The sequence below is a fragment of the Canis lupus genome, chromosome 8, assembly GCF_048164855.1.
Source record: "Canis lupus baileyi chromosome 8, mCanLup2.hap1, whole genome shotgun sequence".
In the NCBI taxonomy this organism is placed as follows: Eukaryota; Metazoa; Chordata; class Mammalia; order Carnivora; family Canidae; genus Canis; species Canis lupus.
The window spans coordinates 64,614,956-64,632,065 of NC_132845.1; the positions used below are offsets into that span (position 1 = coordinate 64,614,956).

Here is a 17,110-nt window from a genome sequence, read left to right on the forward strand (position 1 = left end):
TTATTTATTTATTCACGAGAGACACAGAGAGAGAGAGAGAGAGAGAGGCAGAGACACAGGCAAAGGGAGAAGCAGGCTCCATGCAGGGAGTCCGACATGGGACTCAATCCCAGATCCCGGGATCACTCCCTGATGTCATTAATTTATATGAAGTTCTCTCCAAGTGCTATGTTTTATTCCTGATGCCTCCAAAGCTTTCCATTACTGAACTTACTTACAACAGAGCAGCAGTTTGTGGTCAGTCGAGCAAATAGGCTGAAACAGTTGATGGTTTATTTTCACCGACCCTAGGCTCAAAAGACATGATCATTATAATTATTTTCGTATTTATTCCCATCCTACGATGTCTCTACAAGAGTTTTAGGTAACAAATAGCACTGTAACCTCATAAATTAATGAAGATGTTGCAAATGGGTGATGTTAAGTCTTTAAATAAAAGCCATAAGGCCCTGGCATGCTCTCATAGATGCTATTCATTTACTTCTTTTTCTTCCCAACATGGGAACAAGAAAAATAATTCACCTGCAGGAAAAGCCAAAGGTGGGCATGTCAGCCTCCCAAGCCACTTCTGGAAAGGTGCTAACAAATCCCTTCCATGAATATTTCTTCACTGCCGCTGTGTGCTCCCTTTGCTCTAGCAATTGGAGAAATTCCCAGAAATTACTGGATACAATCTGTATGCTGAGGGAACTTAACAACCACTGAAGAAATCTATTCTAGATGAATCCATCACCTATGAAATGTCATTGCAGCCACATTTGCTTCTGTCTTTAGTTTCCAGAACACATCCGGTGGCACTCTGCCACAGGACCTTTGCTGCTGCTTCTCCCCCTGCTCGGAACAACCTCCCTCCTTTGCAAGAAGAGCTCCTTCTCCCCCAGCCTTGGCTTGAGAAACTCACCCTTAGCTCCTACAAAAGGCATTTTCCATCTGCTGGTCTACTTCACTGCCTTTTCTCCTTTGTAGCTGGTCACAGTCTGTATTTACATGATTTATTCATAATTCACAAGGGCTTTCTCTGTCTCCTCCTCTACGCTGCAAGCCTTGAGGGAATCACATCTGCTTCTGGTGCAGCACTGTTTCCCTGGCGCCTCACATGGTGCCATCTTGAAAACACTGGAGGGAGACGGGGAGAGGAGGTTAGGGAAGGCACCCGTGTTGCAGGTTGGGCTTCTAGGAATGTCCCCTGAGGCCACCAACAGAGGCAATGTTTGCAGGAGGCGAGGGGCTCTGGAGTAGAGCACAATTGTCACAAGACAGGAACTTGGCTTCCTCTTTCTTCCCTCTGTTGCGATACCTTCTTGGATTCTTTCCTCCCCGTCCCCATCAGTCAGAACCCTCCTATCCGAGGAACACCTGTTGGGGCGCATTTCCTAACTCCTTACGCAGGCACCCGTGTGTCTCCATCCAGTCTGTCTGTTTGTTCCAAATTCCCTGCATTCGATCTGGGCTAAGACACAAAAGTTAGAAGAAAAAAAACAGTTAATGGATTGGGGAATATATTTACTCTTGTGCTCTCCTAGAGATGGGCTGAAAGGTCATTTCAAATAATTATCGCCCTGATAATTGAGCAGATGGCAATCACCAAATCAGGCAGTTCCCCGCCAGTCGGCGTCTCTGTAGCTAATTCACCTTCATGCCTGGGCAATTTGTTCTAACTAGATTATATTTCATGATAACAACTTGTATTCTTTGCTTTTTGGGGCACCCCAGAAACTGACTTTCCAAAGGGTTTGGTATCACGCAGGAAGCTGCACCTACGGAAGCTAGAAGAATGGGCATGAGTCCAGACATGGCATCACCACTTGAGGCATCAAGTGATTGGTAATTAAACCCAATCACGCCTGCCTCAGGGCTGCCTCTGTGTCTGCACTGGAGCCATGCCTCCCCCAGGACTGGCCTCCTCAGGGGTATCACCAAGTCTTCCTTGATGGCTCTGCTACACGCAAGATGAGTGCTCAGTCTCTTCCCCACATTTTAGTGAATTGAATCCAAAGAAAAGCAACTTGATCACAGCCACCATGCTTCTTAATTTGTCATCCTAGCAACCAACCATTCCTCTTACCTTTTTGTGTCTTTTTTTTTTTTTTTTGGTCCTTTCTATAAGAATTCTGAGGGAGTTTCCTACCTGTGCAAATTCTCCCTTCCCCAGGAAGCCAATCACCCACACTGACAGGTGCTCCTTCTGTGAATGGGTCATTACTTTTAGGCAGGGATGTGAATAGTCCATTTACTTGGAGGAAATTAGAGACAACAACGTATAATCACTTAATTTGGAGCAGATCCAGGACTGAATATAAGCACCTTTGATTTAAAGGAAAAAAAGCAATTAAAGGCAGTTGGCAGAAAGTTCTTTCAAGTCAATGAAGTCATTCAATCAGTCCATAAAAAATGACTAGCTTTTGAAAGCATAATTTGATCCCAAGTGAGAAGAGAAAAAAAAAAAAAGATTAAAGATTGACACCCACAAGAAGGAAAAACCAACACCAAACAGTAGTGGATGATCTCATTGGTTTTCTGGTTCCATTTTGTTTTTCTGTCATCCTGCTTCTCCAACACACTCCCAAGTCTGCTGTTCATCCTTCTCAGAGAGCATCTGGGCCCCTCTGAGCATTCAGCGAGGACCCCCCTTCACAGTGGGGTGGGAAGGGGTGAAGACTGCAGTGCTGGGCTCTCACTCTCCCTGCCCACGTGCAGCTCAGGCTCAGCCCCCAACATGCTGCCAGCACTGACTCCTGGGCTGGTGATATCAGGAGCAAGGGAGGGGAGGCTCTCTGTCATTCCAGGGGCACAGAGTCCTCGCAGACCCCGTTTTGGAGTGTGGTTAGGGGAGTTTCTCCAGCTCAAGACCACTGACTGTCTGGAAACGGGAGCATGGTCAGAAGAACACCAGTGTAGTTATGAACGTCACAACTTTGCTTGGAGATGAAAAGTCGGAAATTTCCTTCCAGGGATGGCTGGGTGGCTCAGTCGGTTAAGCATCTGCCTTCAGCTCAAGTCATGATCTCAGGGTCTTGGGATCAAGTCCTGCATTGGGCTCCCTGCTCCATGGGGAGTCTGCTTCTCTCCCTCCCTCTCCCTCTGTGCTCGTACTCTCTCTCTCAAATAAATAAATGAAACCGTAAAAACAAAACAAAACAAAAACCAAAAACAAAAACAGAAAAAACAGACATTTCCTTCCACCACAACTGCCCCATCCTTCCTCTGTCTCTCCCCAAAGTGCTTTGAATCCCTTACATGTGCTCACAGCCCAGACTCAGCTGCCAGGTGCCCACCAAGTGCTGCTTCCCCGAGTCCCCCAAACCCCACCTTCACAGAACTGTCCTTCCGCTAGATGTTGAGCACTGATTACAACTGAATTATAACTGTATCATGTCATGTTGCCATTAGAGGCCCACATGCCTTCTCTGAAACCCTTGGGCCAGATGTGTTTTGGAATTCAGAACTTTGCAGCTTTCAAAAGATAATGCACTGCATATGCTCTATATTACATTAAAAACCCCGAAGGCTCCAGGGGCAACACCCTGTAATCAAACCCATTAATATTTCCACAGGAAAACACATGAATATTCAGACTAAGTGGGGGAAAATAATGATTATAAATAGTCTCTCATCAGTTCAGGTCAGGTTTTGCAACCAAAACAGTTCCAAAAAACTTTCAGTTTGCAGAACTCTTGAATTGCAGAGTTACATATGAGGATCGTGGACCTGTATAAAAACCTATCTTTCTAGCCTACCAGACTGAACACAGGAAAGAGATGCTGGCTCCCTAGCTGTCCATAAAATCTGAAGCCTCAGTACAATGTGTGACTAAATCAATGATACATAAAGTGAAAGGAAGTGTTGAGGAATTGAAATAGGTGCCTCATTCCTTCTCCAAAATGCTGCCCAGCTCAGGATTATCTGACAGATAATCCAAGGCTGGCTAAACTTCTGTAAAGGGCCAGATAGTAAAGAGTTTTCAAAAGCTTGTGGAAACAGTCCCATTTACAATATTTAACTCCACCATTATAGTGCAAAATCAGCCTTGGACAACACATAAATGAGTGTGTCTATATCCCAATAAAACTTTATTTATAATGACATTCTGAGGACCAGAGTTGTCCTACAGGCCACATTTGCTGACTCCTGAACAAATGCACAAATGTCTTATTTAATGATCAAGATTCATTCAGCAGATAGGGCAGATGTGATTAGCACCGTTCTCTAGGCTCGACATTCAGCAGTAACTAAAACACAAGTTTTCGCCCTCCCTCAGATTATAGTCTAACTGAGTCCAGGAATTAGACTGAATTCTTCAGATCTTCTCAGCTCAGTGCTTTACTTCATCTTTATAAAAGTGGACCTTGGCCAAAGATCTTAACAGACACCTCAGCAAAATATTTACAGATGGCTAATAAGCATTTAAAAGGTGCTCTACATTATGAGTCATCAGGGAAATGCAAGTTAAAACAACAATGAGATTCCATTGCACATCTATTAGAACGGCCAAAATCCACAACACCAAATGCTGTCAAGGATGTGGAGCAACAGGAATTCTCATTCACTGCTGGTGGCAATGCAAAATGGCACAGCTGCTGTGGAAGACAGTTTGGTGATTGCTTATGAAACCAAACACACCCAGGGCACTTGGGTGGCTCAGTCGGCTAAGTGTCTGCCTTCGGCTCAGTCATGATCTCAGGGTCCTAGGATGGAGCCCCAAGTCAGACTCTGCTCTGCAGGGAGTCTACTCCTCCCTCTCCCTCTGTGCTCTCTCTCACTCTTGCTCTCTCCCACTCTCTCTCAAATAAATAAATCTTTAAAAAAGAAAAAAAAAAAAACACCCTTACCATAGGATCCCGCAATGGAGCTCCTTGGAAATTTACGCAAACAAATTGGACCCTTATGCCCCTACAAAAAGTCTGCTCAAAGATGTTTATGGCAGCTTTATTCATAATTGTCCAAGTGGAAGCAACCAAAGTGTCCTTCAGTAGGTGATGGATAAACTGTGACCCATTCAGACAGGAATATTATTCAGCTCTAAAAATAAACGAGCCATCAAGCCATGAAAAGAGATGAAGGAAACTTAAACACATATTTTTAAGCCAAAGAAGCCAGTCTGAAAAGGCTTCATACCATATGATTTCAATCATGTGACATTCTGGAAAAGGCAAAACTATGGAGACAGCAGAAAGATCAGTGGTTTCTTGGGTCAGGGATGAGGGAGAGGTCAAAAAGCAGAGCACAGAGGATTTTCAGAGCAGTGAAAATACTCTGTGTTATATTACAATGATGGATACCCGTCATTATCCATTTGTCCAAGCCCATAGAATGTACAACACCAAGGACAAACCTTAAGGCAAACCATGGACTTTGGGTGATGATGATGTGTCATTATAACTCATTCTCAGTAAAAGGTGTGCCATCCTGGTGAGTGATGTTGATGGTGGGAATTGTGTTGGGGGGCAGGGAAGGGAGTGGATGAGAAACCTTTTGCATCTCCCTCTCAGTTTTGCTGTAAACCTAAAACTGCTCTAAAAAAGTTGTCTCCAAAAAAAATTGTTGGCACATAGAGTCAATCCTCCTTGTCCGAATATTCCAAATTTCCAAATTTGCCTATACAATTGAAACCTATTTGTAACCTCAGAATAAACATGTGCAGAGCTTTGGGTGTGTGGGACACAGACACAGTCCCAAAGATGGGATTCAGACAATACATGTGTTCTTGGCTGCAGCTGAGCAAGCCAGCCCTCTCTCTGCCTCTACTTCGGTTCTCGTAGTACAAACAAGTGTCTTTCCTGCATCTACATATGCTCACAGCCCATGTCCTCCGACCATGTGGCTATTAATCCAGAAGCTAATACAAAAAGACAAATTAAAAAAATGCACACTGGTTGGGAATTTAATGACACACTGCTAAATAACTTGTGGGTTAGAGGAGAAATCTACTTGGAAATGTAAAAGAGCCAAAAGTTGATTCTTTCTAGGGGGGAAAAAAAAACACCCCAAACTAACCAGTATAGATAAATTTCTGGCAAGACTGCTCAAGAAAAAAGAGATAAGGCCCAGATAAATCATGTTATAAATGAAGAATTATTACTATTTAAAAAATAAAAGAATGCTATTAACAAATACAGTTGATGTTGGTTCTTCCGGCGTCTGTGTTTTATAAAGTCATCATGAACTCTGAGTTAGTGAACGCCGAACCACTGCTCCCTGGGGGGAGCCGGCTTGTGTCGCTGCCAGCCTCTGGTCACAACATTTTCATCAACCGATCAATACATCACCTTGTTTTATGTGTATTTCTGTTTAAAGACACCTTATTTAATATATATTGTTGATTCATTAACAGCAAACCCACAGCCAACTGCTCTATAACTCATGCCCGAATGAAGCTTAACTAACTTGCATGTTTTCTCTGCAAATAACCTTGAGGCACTTCAGTAGGAATGCACACACGAGCACTCTGCTTTGGGGACATTTTAAACAGCAAAAAGCACAAAAATGCAAAAACCATTATCAATGAGTCTTTCCCTCCATCCTTTTATTTTCAACCTCTATGGGCCTTATGTTTTAGATGTGCCTCTTAGAGACAGGAGACGGGGTGGGAAAGAGTGGGCATCATGAGAACAGCCCCCCTACCCTCAGAGCGAGTTATTAAGTCACCAGCTGCTGTGGACACCGCCTGGATTGGACGAGGGGGTCGGTGTCCTGCACCAGCCCCCATGTGGCTCCCCAGACAGAATCATAGGCGCCATAGGGGAAGGGCAAGTTTGAGCTACTCCATTAGAAGGGCCAGAAGAAGCCACTTATCACATCCTCCATCTGCCTTTACCTCTTCTTTTCCTATATTCCATCCTGTTTTAGTTGCCTTCACTTTCCACGGGGTCAGACGTGGGACTCAGGGACCAGAGGGGACCCATGAAGAGAGGATAACTAAGAGACACAGAGGAAAGCACTCCCCATCGAGGTGGAAAGTGCTTCCTTCCAGACCCTGGGATCCTACAAAGCTCTGTGAAATCCACTGCGTATATAATTCACTTTAAGAGTCCCTTATTCGCTTGTAACACCCTCTCTTTGCAAACCCGAAGAAAGGAAATCTAGAACCGCATTCATGTACCCAGAGAAACAAGGCAGGAATGAAAGTGGGTGAAGCAAGGAGCCTTCACTATGGGGAGCAGTGGGGACTGAGGGGGTCTACCGGCTGCCTGTTTTCAACCCCTGGAATTTTCCAGCTGTTCAGAGAAAACCAGTGCTGGTTTGCTGAAAACAACCCCTGTTGTGGGCCAGTGGGCTGGGAGGAGATGCCTGAGGTGTACAGAGCAAGTTAGAGCTGAGGTCCTCGGAGAGACATCATGGGGCCTGTGCCGTCCCCCTGCATGTGCAGGACTGTCCCTCGGAGCCAGAGCTTCCTACAGCGAAGGGAGGAACTGACCGACATCAGGGGAAAGAACCAAAACTCGAAGTTTTTGATGGAGTCACGAGGACATCAACCTTTTCACACCAACTTAAAAACTTGAAAAGAGGGGGATCCCTGGGTGGCTCAATGGTTTAGCACCGCCTTCAGCCCAGGGCGTGATCCTGGAGACCCAGGATCGAGTCCCACGTCGGGCTCCCTGCATGGAGCCTGCTTCTCCCTGTTCCTGTGTCTCTGCCTCTCTGTCTCTCTGACTCTCTCTCTCTATCATAAATCAATAAATCTTTAAAAAAGAAACTTGAAAAGAACTGCCTTGGACAAGACTAGGATTCATTATGCATTTGAATTGTGAAATAATCATCTAATCAAGATAATTAACATTGTTTCGAGAAGACATTTACAGGAGAGTTTGGAAGTCTATGTACCCAAATATATTCAGTGCTTGATACAAAAAAGCTTACATTTGACCTAAAAATTCCATGCATGGCCATTTGCCTTCAGGTCATAAGGGGACCGTTGGACATATGCAAACGTGTGAGGACATTAACTGCATTGTTCTTTATAACCAGAAAATCAGATATAATAAATTGATAGAAAATTGATGAAGCAAATCATGGCATATCCTTGCAGAGGAATACTTTGTAGCCACTAAAATTATGCCAGAGATCATGTTACTGACCAGCAAAGTGGGCTGTGTTATACTAAGTGAAAAAGGCAATATAATACCTTAAAAAAAAAAAAAAAGGAAATGTGTGTACAAAATTACCTTGTATATGTGTTGGGAAAAAAATGTCTGAGAAGTTATTCATCAAAATGCTAATAATGGTTATGTGAATGTTAGGATTACTGACAAGCTGTATTTTCTTTGTGCCTTTTTATATTTGGTAAATTATTTAAAATAAACACAAATCATTATAATGGTTTATAAAAAGAAGTTTCCTAAAGAGCTCATTGTGAAAGCTCTTTCAGCATTTTAAATGAATAATTGATCTATTTAGCACAGGTTTACTCTAAGTTATAATCTCCCTGAGAGCGGGGAGCATTTTCGCTCACGTTCCTTCCCCAGCTCCACCCACAGCCCTGTGCATCAGCAGACTCCCCGACAGCCGGGCATCAACTGGCTCGGTATTTGGGGGTCAAGTACCAAGGAGATATTAGTGAAAATTGCAAAGGACTAAATTGCATAGCTGAGCCTTTGGCACTAGAACTTTTATAATTGAAAACTAAAACCTCCGAGTCATTTCATTTTATTACAAATGAACCCACCTCACAACTCCCCTTCAGTTTTGAAATCTCGCCAAAGTGTTGGTTACGATCCCATCACTTGGCTAATATGAAAGTTTTAAAAGCTGTTTAATGACATCATTATCCTGCAAATCATAACGAGGGAGGCAAAAACGAGTCTGGTGTTTGAAAAATCCATGCATGGACCTATGATTCCTGATACAGGAGCAGGGCCCGTCTGGACAAATTTGAAGTGATAAAATTTTGTTCTTTTGCATCTCAGCTTCATCATCAGTGCCTCTGCCTCTGTACCAGTCAGCAGTTGCTGTGTAACGGAACAGCCACAAAAATCTCAGTGGCAAAGAAAAATGGCAGGCATTTCTTTAGGTCTGCTGGGGGTCATCGAGGGGTCTCTGGGTCAGGCTGGCCTCTCTCCCGGACACCTGTAGGATTCAAACTGTAGTCTGCACCACGTGCATTCGCCTGGGGTCCAGATTAAAGAGCAGAAGCAATTTAGGGGAAGCTCTTCTGTCAATGTAGAAGGACAAGGTCAAGAGTGTATGCATAATCATACCAGCACACGCGAGGTACCTGCTCGTGTCATGTCTGCTAATGCCCCTTTGGCCAGAGCAAATGCCCAACAGCGGGGGGGTGGGAAGCCCACAGGAGGGAGCACTCAGGGAAAGTGAGGAATGGTGACCAACGATTGGACCTGCCATACCCTCCACTAACACAGGTGTTTGACACGACTTCCTCTCTTCCTGAGTCAACAAGCGTTTCTGTGCAGCCCTATATAGCCACTCATTCCTCCTGAAGGAAAAGCCAGCCCTGCCTGCATGGTAAATTGGGTGTCCTTTTTGGGCAAACAAAGCACAGATTTGATGTTTTGTTAACCAAGCCCTTATTCTGTTTTGAGGTTCTTTGGAGAGGAAGGGCCCTTCCCCAGTCGGGGCAAGCATGTCATCCCTTAGTCCTAGCCAGCCCGGAGGGGTCAGAGCCACAGAGGGACCGGCCGGCCCCACAGCCCGGGTGCTACAGGCTGAGGAAGAACAGAGCCCATTTTCCCTCCGTTTGAGAAGACATGTGGCAATGGCCGGTGGCCAGCAGCAGGCAGGGGGCCGGTCATTGAGCTGTTACACACGCCACCAGTGGAGGAGCGGTGGCCCCGTGGCCCTCAGACTGCCGAAGAGCAACAGCACTTACACTAATGACTCCTTACTTCAAATCTCGGGGAAAAGCAAGTGCAATTTTACTTTCTAACATTATAAATTAGGCCGGGTTCTCGGGAACCGCGGTGGGGCCCGTCAAAATGTGTATAAACGTGAACAATGCTGGGGACGCCGAAAGGAAAGATGTCGTGGGTAAAAGGGTCCGTCTGCTGACGCACAAACCGCAGAGAGACTTTCAGCTTTTTCCTTCCAAATCTAGACACCAACTGGCAATTTGCGCGTCTATTGTGTTCTAAACGAGGCTGAGCCTGGCCGGGATGGGAAGGGAGTCTGAGCAGTCACACAAGGCGGGGAAGAGTAAGACCTCGAGCCAGGCATCCCAAATGAGGGAGACTTGAGGACGGGACGGCTCAGGCAGGCTTCTCAAAGCACGGTCCTCACAGTGGCAGGGGCGGCATGGCCTGGGCACTTGTCAGGGGTGCCCATGACATGAGCCAGGCCTCCGGGAAGCAGACACTCAGGCCAGGGCCCAGCTGCCTGGGTTCTTAGCTGCCCCCACCCCCGGCCCCAGGAGTTCCAGCTGGAGGTTCAGGGGTGTGATGAGTGCTCACACCTGCTCCCCTGGGCGCTTGAAGGAGCTGGAGCAGCCTGCAGAGCAGAGAAGGAGGGGCAGCCCCGGGGTGGCCATGGGGTGGACAGTCCAGAGGTTGGTGGGCCCACCCTACCCTGCAGCATTCTTTTCCTACGGCTGCCTGAACAAGTCTACAAACTGCGTCGCTGAACCCACATGCGTGTACTGTCTCCATCTGGAGGCTGGCCGTCCAAGGGCCAGGTATGGCACGGTGGGGTCCCCTGAGGCTGTGAGAGAGGGTCTCCAGCTTTGTCAATCTTAAGTGTTCTTTGGCTTCTAGAGGCACCACCCCCATCTCTGTCTTCTCTCTGTGTGTTCTTCTGTCTCTGTGCCCAAATTTCCTTTTTATGAGGACGCCAACCATATTAGATTAGGGCCCCCCCCTCCTCAAGACCTCATCTTGACTAATTACACCTGCAAAAGACCCTATTTCCAAATAAGGTCACATTCACAGGACTGGGGATTAGGGCTTCAGCATCTCTTTGGGAGATACAATTCCATCATAATTTAGTTGCTGACAGTTGTGATTCATATAAGCATGGATGGGCACCTGTGACCCAACAGGAGCCAATCAGATACAGTAAGAAGCTGCTAAGATTCTGGTTTGCAACTTGGAGGACATAAGGTTTGATGTGGCCCGTCCTTCTGGGGCCTGTCAGGGATAGATGGGAGTCTGCACATGTGTGACACAAGGGGGCCAACCCTCCCCGCCCCCCACTGGTGATAAGTGAAACCAGGAGAATGTAGTGAAACACTGGGTCTAGGTGACATCACTTAAATGCTTCAAGCCAGGCCTATTCCCAAGTGTTCCAAATACATGAACCAATGTCTTCTCTTCTGCAAAATAATTTTGGATTGTGGTTTTCTGTTCCTTGAAATCTAAAGAATATGATGATGATACATATGGTCCAATGTCTCTCAAGCCAAAGCTCATTCTTAGCCCCATGTGACATGCGTAGAAAAACAGAACGGCTAAAGTACAAGCAGGGGCTGCTCTTGGTTCAAGAGGGGCTGTGCAGGGGCTCCAGCTGCCCTGGGGCCTGCTGCAGAGAGAGATCTCAACCCCCGAAACCCATGGCCGGCACACCAGTGTCTCCAGGCTGGCCACGAGGAGGCCCTGAGCCCCTGCTGCTCAGAATTCAGTGCACGGGCCAGCGGCACCCAGCCACCAGGGAGCTGGTCAGAGAGACGCAGGTTCTCAGGGCCCATCCCAGACATTCCAAGCCAGACTCTGCATTTTAAACAGGATCACCATTGATTTATGTGCTCATTAAAGCTCAAGACGCAAAGTTCCAACCTAATTAGTGAGCAAAGTTTTGGTGGATTAAATCTCAGCTATTTAACAATCAAATTGGATTTCTGCTCTTTCTATCTGATTTAAAGCTATTCCTCCAAGGATCGAGATGACCTAACAACCAAGTCATCCTATGAATATTATATTATGTTGTGTTCTATTCTATTATATCATAATATTATAAACATAACACAACAATATTAATTTATATTAGAGAGCCGCATAATATATAAATTCTACTTTGAAGTACATGAGGCATCGGACAGTCTGTTTCATGTTCAATTTATATTCTTATTGAATGGCATAATATAGTACTACAGGCTATGAAGACAAAGTTTGTGCCCCAAGTGATACTACACTAACCAACATCTTCAGCATCATAAGCAAAAGTCGCTGAGTCATGGCTCAGCTCTTGGCTCCATGCACATCCACTCACTGGGCGTCCGGAGCAGCCAAGTAGACGCTGGGTCAGCACCAGAATAACATTCCTCAGAAACCCAGTCAACTGAAAGCCCCATTGCAAACCTCTAGCAGTTCATCTGCTACAGAAAGTAAACTGTCTCTTGCTTCCCCAGTTTCATAGAGATGTTTTTCTGGCCTTCCACTGGGTTAAAGACTTGCTCAGAAAGGCTTTTGGGGGTTAGTTTCCACTGGTGGTCATCGTTCAACCTGGGTCAAGGTATGACCCAGTGAGGATGCAGGGCACCACGTTTCACCACGGATCAGTGGCAGTAAGGAAAAATATTTAGAGACCACAGACAACAAAGAAACCAAAATTAAACTAATCCTCACACCTGCAAGGCTTTGCAGATAAGTAAAAATCAACTTCGACCTTTTCACATCTTTGACTCTACTTGTATCTTTATTTTATTTAGAACAAAACAAAATGGATACCATCAAAAAAATACCACAGTCCCATACAAGACTGTGAGGGACACCTGGGGGGCTCAGTGGTTGAGCGTCTGCCTTTGGCTCAGGGCGTGATCCTGGGATCTGGGATCGAGTCCCACATCGGGCTCCCTGCATGGCGCCTGCTTCTCCCTCTGCCTGTGTCTCTGCCTCTCTCTCTCTCTGTGTCTCTCAGGAATGAATAAATAAAATCTTTAAAAATAAATAAATAAAGACTGTGAGAGCTTAAACAACATGTACAAAGCAGAGTCCGTTCAAACGCAGAGTAGGAGCATGGCCTGTGAAGAAAAGCACTGAGCAGATATTCGAGGTTTTAATTCTGGACAGGGGAGGGCTAATTAATAACTGACAACTTCTGCTGTGGCTAGAACAGAATGAGCCCATAGGTGTATGCACCTTTGGTTAAAACAAGCTCCATCGCTCCCTGGTCTGAAAAACGCTGTTTGGTCCAAGCAGGGTATGGGTATGTCCAAACCCACGGTCCTCGATCTGTGGCTGCTGGCTGGAGCCAGTTGTGTGTGGAATCTCCTGGACACATGCTGCTCTAAGTGGGGAATTTTTTATATACAACGTACATTCACTTAGTCAATATCTATTGATCCTCCAATATTGACTACTTCTTTTTGATTGCTGCTCAAATGGCACCACATTAGAGACAATGGTGCCCCCTGCCCCCATCCACTCCCCACCCTCTGGATCTGTTCTACTTCTCCTCCTAGCGCCGGCCCCTGCCTGTTCTGCTGGCATGCTCTGTGCTGCTCACTCGACCCACTCCCAGCTGAAGCTCCACGGGAAAGGGGCTTTGTTTTGCTTCCAGCTGCGTTTTCACATCTAGGACAGCGTCCGGCAGAGACTAGGTGCTCTGAAAATATTTCTGTGTGAAAAGCAACGCATCAGGTGTTAGGCTTCCTAGAGCTTTTCAAATAAAAACAGTATTATAAAACATAAGTCAGATGCTCTATATTTTAGTAAATTATATTTAAACCCTATACTGAAAAGCACAGGGCGGGATGGGGTGGGGAGGAGAACATTTGTCTCCTACTTTGGAAAGCAATTTATCAGCATCTGTAAACATTTTAAATTCTCATACCCTCCAACCCTACAGCTCTGTCTCTCTGGATCCACACTTCCTCTCATGCACAAGAAGGCATGCCCTCGGATGTTCACATGGCTTTGTTTCTGAAAAATTGAAAATAAGTCTCAGGCCTCATCTACCTCATGCTTCCCATGGGTCTTGTCAGAAAATAAAGCAAGTGCCAGGTGAATGCAGACCTTACCATCCACGACAGGAATCCTGTCCCTCCCCTGACATGGCCTTTGTCACGGGCAACTCCAGGAGGGATCCAACCAGTTCAATCAGCAGTCAAGATCTGTTTCCACCATTCATGACCCCAAGCTGGGATGTCCTTGATCTGCCCTGGTCTGAGAGTCTGATCTGCCTTCGCTGGTGCAGCAGGCCTGTCTGTTCTCAGCCAGCACAGCCCATGCCAAGGCTTCTCTACCCTAGCAGACACTTCCAGGTGTCGGCTTAGCTAGGCCTGGGTGTTCAGAGGAAATTATGTGGACCCCCAAAGAGCTAGCAATTTATGTTTGTCCTTAGGCACCAGAGTGGGAGATAAAGGTTCCCCCAAAGATAGCTGCCATGTTCTCATACAAAGCAGAAATACATCTGGGGCCAGGCTATCTGCAGCTTGAATGTTCCATGTCCATTGAATAAGGCGTGAAGGCCCTTCTACTGGCCATAGAGTTCAACTGACCCACTCCCTAAAAATTGGAGTATCAGCCAGCTAATCCCAGACATCTAGAGGTCAGGCATCCAGTTTCCACAAGAGCTCAGTAGCAAGTTAATAGCTATTTTTCAAAAGTCACATATCTAGCAACTGTGTCCAAACAGCAAGTCCAAAATCCCATAGGGTACCTGGCAGTCGAGGGGGTGGAAATCTCTCTTGGGGGAGGCTGCCTCCCTTTGGAGCTCAAAGGCTACAATTAGCAAGATCTTCATACTTGTTCTGTCCCCAACAGCTAAAGATTTCACTGAGGTGCCAGACATTTCCACAAGACTCTGACAGCAAATGGCAGGGGGGTTAACGCACTGTATTTCCTTATATACAGTTTTCCCACACTATAGAGGGCAGTCTACTTATTCAGAGTTCACCACTTATGATGTTAATCTCATCCAAACACAGCCTCCAAGATGACCCATAAAATAAACCATCACAGTGTCTCTGTCCCTCCCCTACCTTGCTTAGGGCCCCATCCCTCATGGGACCAGGTAGGCTAGTGACTCAGGAACCCATATCCAACAAGGAAAGAGAAGTTGAGATCCTCTCCTCACAAGATATTCAGGCAGTCTTATAGGATCTGGGACAGGGAGACCGTACCCCATCCTGAAAGCGGCTGAGGGGCAGAGGGCAAACTGGACAAAGTGTCTTTGGCATCCAGGTTTTAACAACATGACAACTGCTTGTCGCTCAACTGACCAATTTTTCCATGCCAATAATGCACCCAGAGCCAGCTCTGGGATGCACAACCCTTTCCCCTCTACCTGGAGGAGAGGACAGAACCCAAAAGCACTATTTGAGCTACTTGTTTCAACCCTGCAGCCACCTTCAAACCATCCTATTAACAGACAACAAAGTGGAGGACACAACTGACCATACAGGTCGGTCAAGGTGTCAAGTACCAATTCTCTCTCTTTTTTTTTTTTTATAAACCAGCTTTATTTTTTTTAAGATTTTATTTATTTATTCACGAGACACACACAGAGAGAGAGAGAGAGAGAGAGAGGCAGAGACACAGGCAGAAGGAGAAGCAGGCTCCATGCAGGGAGCCTGACATGGGACTCGATCCCCGGCCTCCAGGATCAGGCCCTGGGCTGCAGGCGGCACTAAACCGCTGAGCCACCAGGGCAGCCTCAAGTACCAATTCTCATGAACTTCCCTCAAGTTCCATTAATTGATCTTTGGGGCCCTCATCTGCCTCATCTAGAAGGCCATATTCCAACCTCATTGCCGAAAGTGTTAAGTCAGAATCTGGGAAGGACCTGGGATTTTTACCCTATTTGCATGCTAACTGTTTAGTTTGCCACAATTTTATATACATATCCTGACAGAAGGACACAAGACCCCTGGGGCAGAGACAGGGAGAGTTTATTACTGACAGCAAAAATGATAAACAGAGCAGCATCTTGTACATTTCCCCATACCCTAATTCCCACAGGGCCAGGCACTGAGGGCCAGATGTTATCTGTACGTGCACAGAGGTGTACCACAGGACCCTAAAATTAAAAGACTCTGACCTTTAATGTGGCTGCTGGCATATCTGCTTATCCTCTCCTCTGAAGAGAAAGATTATTCATTACCCTGGAATGTAAGCAAGTATTTCAAAAAGACGAAGGAGATTATATCTTTCCTACCCAGAGACATCACCAGGGAGGTATTTCTCTAAATTTCTCTGGTGGCATATTCTCTTTAGCCTCCAGTACAGGCTTGCTATTCAAGTATGTTCTTTGTTCAAGGCCTAGGCTATGCAGGAACACAAGAAATCCATGGAGATTTGTCTTCCAACAATGTCACCTTTTGTGAATTATCTTTTCAAATATTTGGCCCATTTTTTATTTGGCAATTCATCTTCTTTTTATTGAGTTGTAATAATTTTTATACAATTCAAGTCCTTTTTGTAAAATATTCATATTACAAATATTGCAAACAAAAAGCCCTCCAATTATGTGACCTGCCCTGTTGTTTACTTAATAATGTTTTCGAATAGAAAGTTTTAAATATCTTATAAAGTCCAATTTATCCATTTTTTAAAATTTCATAATTTGTTTTTTGTATCCTGTTTTAAAAATTCTTGCATGCTCTATGCATTCTTCTAGAACCTTTATAGGTTTACCTTCACATTTAGGTCTATGTTCCATTCTGAGTTCATATTGTCTGTCATATGATGCTCACTTGTCTCCCACACAGATATCCTATTACTGTTGTGCCATTTGTTGGGAAGACTGTTTCCCCACTGGCTTTCCTTGGCATCTCTGTCAAAAAAGTAATTAATCACACATGTATGGATCTATTTTTGGATTCTCTATTTTAGCACAGTCCAATGTAAATATAATGCAAAATGTAAATGTAAGCTACATAGGTTATTTTAAATTTTCTAGTAGCCACATATTCAAAGAAGGACAGCTATGGGACTGCCATCTTAAAAACCCACAGTTTAGTCAGCCACGAATATTTACCCACTGGTGCTGACTCTTTTAATGAATAGGTCCAGGCTGGCCAACACAGAGGCTGGGCCATCATGAAATACATGTTAAGTAAAACAAAACTTGACACAATAAGATTAAATTGGTCTATAAGCTGGAGTCTCAGCTGAAAGCGGAGCCCACGAGTTGTGACTTTCAATGTGATGTTACATAATCAATGCTTAACATTTCCTCCTGCCCAAGCTACACGGAGCAAAGAGCAAGATTCTATAATCAATACCAT

General features: G+C 45.3%; 1 long non-coding RNA gene across 1 annotated transcript in view; it reads right to left on the reverse strand.

Annotated features, from left to right (window-relative positions):
- Window positions 1-251: 251 nt before the first annotated feature.
- Window positions 252-17,110, reverse strand: part of LOC140637666 (uncharacterized) — a 37,234-nt gene continuing 20,375 nt past the window's right edge. The window contains exon 2 of the long non-coding RNA XR_012034731.1: window positions 252-1,450. This is a non-coding gene — a long non-coding RNA (uncharacterized lncRNA). The remainder of the gene's footprint in view (window positions 1,451-17,110) is intronic.